This window comes from Nomascus leucogenys, chromosome 13, assembly GCF_006542625.1.
Source record: "Nomascus leucogenys isolate Asia chromosome 13, Asia_NLE_v1, whole genome shotgun sequence".
Taxonomy (NCBI): Eukaryota; Metazoa; Chordata; class Mammalia; order Primates; family Hylobatidae; genus Nomascus; species Nomascus leucogenys.
Genome location: NC_044393.1, coordinates 47,046,423 through 47,053,890, shown reverse-complemented (window position 1 = coordinate 47,053,890; position 7,468 = coordinate 47,046,423).

Sequence of the window (7,468 nt, the reverse complement as noted above, 5' to 3'; positions counted from 1 at the left end):
GTTCAATTGTTTTGATTTTTAGACCCCACAAATAAGTGAGAACATACAATGTTTATCTTTCTGTGCCTGGCTTAATTCATTTAACATAATGACCTCCAGTTTCATCCATGTCGTTATAAACGACTGAATCTTGTTCTTTCTTTATGGCTGAATAGTACTCCATTGGGTATAAGTAGCACATTTTCTTTATCTAGTCATCTGTTGTTGGACGCTTAGGTTGCTTCCAAATCTTGGCTGTTGTGAACAGAGCTGCAACAAACAAGGGAGTGCAGCTATCTCTTCAATATATTGATTTTCTTTCTATTGGAAATATACCCGGCAGTGGGATTGCTGGATCATACGGTAGCTCCATTTTTAGTTTGTTAAGGAATCTCCAAACTCTTCTCCATAATGGTTGTACTAATTTACATTCCCACCAACAGTGTACAAGGGCTCCCCTTTCTCCACATCCTTGCCAACATTTGTTATTGTCTGTCTTTTGAATAAAAGCCATTTTAACTGGGGTGAGATGATACCTCGTTGTAGTTTTAATTTGCATTTATCTGATAATCAATGATGTAGAGCACCTTTTCGTATACCTGTTTGCCACTTGTATGTCTTCTTTTGAGAAATGTCTATTCAAATATTTTGGCCATTTTTTGATGAGATTATTAGATTTTTTTTCCCTATAGAGTTGTTTGAGATCCTTATATATTCTCGTTGATCCCTTGTCAGATGGATAGTTTGCAAATATTTTCTCCCATTCTCTGGGTTGTCTCTCCATTTTGTTGATTGTTTCCTTTGCTCTGCAGAACCTTTTAGCCTGATATGATCCCATTTGTCCATTTTTTCTTTTGTTGCCTGTGCTTATGGGGCATTGCTCCAGAAATTTTTGCCCAGATTGATGTCCTGGAGTCTTTCCTCAGTGTTTTCTTACAGTTCATAGTTTACTCTTTCAAATTTGTTAAAGTGTGTTTTATGGCCCCAAATGTGGTCCCTATCTCAGTAAATTTCTATGTGGTGGACAGAATGTGTATTCTGCTGTCATTGGGTGAAGTAGTCTATAGATGTCAATTATGTCCAATTGATTGATGGTGTTGTGTATCACCGACTATGTCTTTACTGACTTTCCGCCTGCTAGGTCTGTCCATTTCTGATAGAGGGGTGTTGAAATCTCCAACTGTAATAGTGGATTTATCTATTTCTTCTTGCAGTTCTATCTGATTTTTCCTCATGTGGTTTGATGCTCTGTTGTTATGTGTGTACACATTAAGGATTGTTATGTCTTCTTGGATAACTGATCCATTTATCATTATGTAATGCCCCTCTTTATCCTTTATAACTTTCTTTACTTTGAAGTCTGCTCTGTCTGATATTAACATAGCCACTCCTCCTTTGTTTTTTTATTTATTTATTTTTTTTTTGAGACGGAGTCTTGCTCTGTCGCCCAGGCTGGAGTGCAGTGGCGCAATCTCGGCTCACTGCAAGCTCCGCCTCCCGGGTTCACGCCATTCTCCTGCCTCAGCCTCTCCGGGTAGCTGGGACTGCAGGCGCCCGCCACCACGCCCGGCTAATTTTTTGTATTTTTAGTAGAGACAGGGTTTCACCGTGGTCTCGATCTCCTGACCTCGTGATCCGCCCGCCTCGGCCTCCCAAAGTGCTGAGATTACAAGCGTGAGCCACCACACCCGGCCTCCTCCTTTATTTTGATTTATGTAAACGTGGTATATCTTTCTCCATTTATTTACTTTTTAATCAGTATGTGTCTTTATATGTGAAATGGGTTTCTTGTAGACAACATGTAGTTGGGTCCTGTTTTTTGATCCACATGATCATTTCTTTTTTTTTTTGAGATGGAGTTTCGCTCTTGTTGCCCAGGCTAGACTGCAGTGGTGCAATCTCAGCTCACTGCAAACTGCACCTCCTGGGTTCAAGTGATTCTCCTGCCTCAGCCTCCTGAGTAGCTGGAATTAAAGGTGCCCACCACCACGCTAACTTTTGTATTTTTAGTAGAAACGGGGTTTCACCATATTGGCCAGGCTGGTCTCGAACTCCTAACCTCAGATGATCCGCCCACCTCAGCATCCCAAAGTGCTGGGATTAAAGGTGTGAGCCACTGCACCCGGCCAACATCCAAAGCTCTTTTAATTGATGTATCTGAACCATTGACATTCAATGTAATTATTGATATAATTGGATTACTGCCTACAAAATTTGCTACTGCTTTCTATATGTTGCCCTTGCTCTTTTTCCCTATTTTTGCCCTCCACTCTTTTTTTTTTTTTCCCCCTTTTCTGGTCTTAATTGAGCATTTATATGATTTCAATTTTTTCTCCTTTCTAAGCATATTAGTTATACTTCTTTTTTCTTTTTACTTTTTTCAGTGATTGCCTTAGAGTTTGCAATATACACTTACAACTAATTAAAACCTACTTTTAAATAATACTATACCACTTCACCAGTGGTGTGAGTACCTTGTAATAAAATAATCCTAATTCTGGCTCATGCCTGTAATCCCAGCCCTTTGAGAGGCTGAGGCGGGTGGATCACCTGAGGTCAGGAGTTTAAGACAAGCCTGGCCAACATGGCGAACCCCATCTCTATTAAAAATACAAAAATCAGCCAGGTGTGGTGGCATGCACCTGTCATTCCAGCTACTGGGGAGGCTGAGGGAAGAGAATCACTTAAACCTGGGAGGTGGAGGTTGCAGCGAGCCAAGCCCATGCCACAGCACTCCAGCCTGGGTGGCAAAGTGAGACTCCGTCTCAAAAAAAAAACAAAGTATCCTAATTCTTCCTTCCTGTCCCTTCTAGCATTGCTGTCATTCGTTATACTTCTATATAAATACATATAAACATACACACACACGAGGTATACACAGAAATCTACATGATCAAATACAATTGTTGCTATTATTTTGAATGAACTGTTATCTGATAGAACAATCAAGAATAAGAAAAATAGAAGTTTTCAGCCAGGTGTGGTGGCTCACGCCTGTAATCTCAGCACTTTGGGAAGCTGAGGTGGGTGGATCATCTGAGGTCAGGCATTCGAGACCAACCTGGCCAACATCGTGAAACCCCGTCTCTACTAAATATACAAAAAAATTAGCCAGGCATGGTGGCGGGTGCCTATAGTCCCAGCTCTTCAGGAGGCTGAGGCAGGCGAATTCCTTGAACCCGGGAGGCGGAGGTTGCAGTGAGCCGAGATCATACCACTGCACTCCAGCCTGGGCAACAGAGTGAGACTCCATCTCAAAAAAAAAGGAAAAATAGAAGTTTTCATTTTGCTTTTGTTTATTCCTTGTTCAATGTACTTCCTTTCTTTACGTAGAGCTGATTTTCTGACCTATATTTTTTTCTTTGTCTCTAGACACCTTTTTTAGTATGGTGGCTAACACCTGTAATCCCAGTACTTTAGGAGGCTGAGGCAGACCAGATTGCTTGAGGCCAGGAGTTCGAGCCCAGCCTGGCCAACATGGTGAAACCCCTTCTGTAATAAAAATACAAAAATTAGCCAAGTGTGGTGGTGCACGCCTGCAATCCCAGCTACTTGGGAGGCTGAGATACCAGAATCACTTGCAACCGGGAAGCAGAAATTGCAGTGAGCTGAGATCACACCAGTGCACTCCAGCCTGGGTGACAGAGCAAGAGACTCTGTCTCAAAAGAAAGAAAGAAGGAGAGAAAGACAGACAGAGAGAGAGAGAGAGGGAGGGAGGGAGACAGGGAAAGACTATTTCTTGCGAGGCAGACCTACTGACAACAGATTACCCCAATTTTTCTTTGTCTGAGAAAGTCTTTTTCCTTCACTTTTAAAGGACAATTTTGCAGAATTCTACGTGTTGGTATTTTCCTCTCACTTTAAATATTTCACTCTACTTTCTTCTTGCTTATGTGGGTTCAGAGTAGAAGTTGGATGTAATTCTTATCTTTGATCCCTTATAGATAGTGGTTTTTTCCCTCTGGCTTCTTTCAGAATTTTTTCCTTATCTTTTATTTTTTGTAGCTTGAAAAATGATATGCCTAGTATAGGCTTTTGGTGGATTTTTCTGTCTTTTTGTTTTTTGTTTGGGATTTATCCTGCTTGGTGTTCTCTAAGTTTCCTAGATCTGTGATTTGGTGTCTGACATTGATTTGGGGAAATTCTCAGTCATTATTGTTTCAAATATTTCTTCTGTTTCTTTTTTTCTTTCTAGTGTTCACAGTATGCATATGTGACATCTTTTATAACTGTTCCACAGTTCTTGTATATGCTGTTCTGCTTTTTTCCAGTCTTTGTTCTGGTTAACTAGCTTCTCCTGAGAGCAAATCTTGTTAAGAAGAACAGAGTGCTCTGAGGAATTTCAAAATTGTTCCTTCTCCCCACCCCTGCAGGAAGCATGAAGGGGTTTTCTTTACTAATATTCTCTGATATACATTTACTGTGAGAACCTGGTTCTGCTCCTAGAGGTAACACTCACAAAAGTGTGGGGACCCCCCTCCCCTCCCCATGACTCTGGAGTTTTTAACTCTCAGAGTTTTCCACAATCGACCTCTGGCAAATAATCAATTATGGTTCAGGATTTCCTTCCCTAGCACTGGTTCCAGTGCAGGTTTTTGCCCCAGTATATTGTGATTCTCTGTATTCACCTACCTAATTGTCTCTCCAGTTGTGGGGGGCAACATTTTACCTTGTGACCTCCCTTTTTTTTTTTTTTTAACAGATCTAAGAAGAGTTGTTGATGTTTCAGTTTGCTCAGCTTTTACCTACACTGGGATATTTAAAAGAACATCCCCAACCTACAAAATGAATAAATCCAATTTTTTATACATAAAATAATCAGGCTGGGCATGGTGGCTCACATCTGTAATCCCAGCACTTTGGGAGGCTGAGGCAGGCAGATCACTTGAGGTCAGGAGTTCGAGACCATCCTGACTAACATGGTGAAACCTCGTCTCTACCAAAAATACAAAAATTAGCTGAGCATGGGGGCACGTGCCTGTAATTCCAGCTACTTGGGAGGCTGAGGCAGGAGAATTGCTTGAAAGTGGGAGGCGAAGATTGCAGTGAGCCGAGACTGCACAACAGCACTCCAGCCTGGGCGACAGAGTGAGACTCCATCTCAAAAAAAATTTAAAAAAAGAATTGATATAGCAAACTTCACTATTATTTTATTTCAAGCAATTGCCACAGCAGCTCTAACATTCAGGAACTACCACCCTAATCAGTAAGCAGCCATCAATGCTGTGGCAAGACTCCCCACCGGCAAAAAATTACAACTTGTTTTTAAATTAAGATATGTACATTTTTAAAGACATAATGCTTTTGTACACTTAAAAGACTACAGTATAGTATAAGCACAACTTTTTTTTTTTTTGAGACAGAGTTTCACTCTTGTTGCCCAGGCTGGAGTGCAATGGTGCGATCTTGGCTTACTGCAACCTCCGCCTCCCGGGATCAAGTGATTCTCCTGTCTCAGCCTTCCGAGTAGCTGGGATTACAAGCGCCCGCCACCATGCCCAGCTAATTTTTGTATTTTTAGTAGACACGGGGTTTTGCCATGTTGGCCAGGCTGGTTTTGAACTCCTGACCTCAGGTAATCCACCCGCCTTGGCTTCCCAAAGTGCTGGGATTACAGAAGTGAGCCACTGCACCTGGCCCAAAGCAGAAGTTTTATATGCACTGGGAAACTAAAAAAAATGTGGACATAGTGAGACTCCGTCTCAAAAAAAAAAAAATGTGACTTTTTAAATTGTGATATTCATTTTATTGCAGTGGTCTGGAACCATATCCACAATATCTCTGTGGTATGCCTGTAATGGAAAAAGATATTCTATGCAAATAGTGACCAAAAGAGAGATGAAATGGCTATACTAATATAACCAAATAGAATTAAGGAAACGACTGCTACAGGAGATCAAAGGGGACATTACATAAAGATATAGGGTGAATTCACCAAGGCATAAAACAATGATAAACATGTGCACCAAATATTAGAACTGCAAAATATTTGAAGGAAACATTGATAGAAGTGAAGGGAGAAACAGTTCTAAAATAATAGTTGGAGGTTTCAACACCACTTTCAATAATGGATAGAACAACCAGAGAGAATATTAATAAGAAAATAGAGGACTCGAACAAGTAATAAACCAAGTAGAACAAATAAGTCATATTCAAAACACTCCACCCAACAACAGCAGAATAGAATTTTTTATCAAGTGTACATGGAACTTTCTCCAGGATACACAATGTGTAGACCACAAAGCAATTCTTAATGAATTTTAAAAGACTGAAGTCATACAAAATGTATTTTCAGATCACAATAGAATAAAGCTAGAAATCAGTAACAGAAGGAAAGCTGGAAATGTAGAAATAGATGAAAATTAAACAATACAATTTTAAACAACCAATAGGCCAAGGAAGAAATCACAAGGGAACTTATAAAATGCCAAGAAGCAAATGAAAATAAAAGCACAACATAGCAAAACTTACGGAATACAGTGAAAGCAGTGCAGAGAGAGAAATTTGTAGCTAAAACCTACACAGATTGAAAATGAAGAAAGATCTCAAATCAATAACTGCATTTTACACTTTAAGGAAAAGCAAATAAAACACAAATCTAGCAGAAGAAAGGAAATAATAAAGACCAGAACAAAGATAAAATCAAAAGTAGAAAAATAAGAGAAAATTAGCAAAACTGAAAGTTAGCTCTTCAAAAAGATCAATATAATTGACAAATGATTAGCTAAATTGATGAGGTAAAAAAAGAGAGAAGACTCAAATTACTAAAATCAGAAATAAAAGTATATACATTACTACCAATTTAAAGAAATAAAGGAGAATACTATGAACATTTGTATGTCAAGAAATTAAATAAGTAGACAAAATCCTCACATTTCTAGAAGCACACAATCTACAAAGACTGAATCGTGAAGAAATAGAGAATCTGAGTAAACCTGTAACTAATAAGGAGATTGATTTGGTAATCCAAAATCTCCCAAACAAAGAAATGCCTGGACCACATTTCTTTACTCACTGATTCTACCAAATATTTTAAAGAGAATTAACACCGATCTTTCTCAAACAGTTCTAAAAATTTGAAGAGAATGGAGTACTTCCTAACTCACTCTACGAGGCCAGCATCAACCTAATACCAAAACCAGAAAACACACTACAAAAAAGGAGTAGACAAGTATTCCTTATCAATATTGATGTCAAATCCTCAATAAAATAATAGCAAACTGGAATCAGTGGCATTTTAAAAAAGATTATATACCTTTAACAAGTAAAATGTATTCCTAAAATACAAGAATGTTTCAATATATGAAGATGAAATGAATACACATTAATAGACAAAAAGAAAAAAACACATGGTCATCTCAATTGATGCAGAAAAAGCATGTGGCAAAATCCAATCCTCTTTTGTGATAAAACCATTTAACAAAGTAAGAATAGAAGGAAACTACCACAACATGATAAAAACCATTGCTATGATTTTAACGATGATGT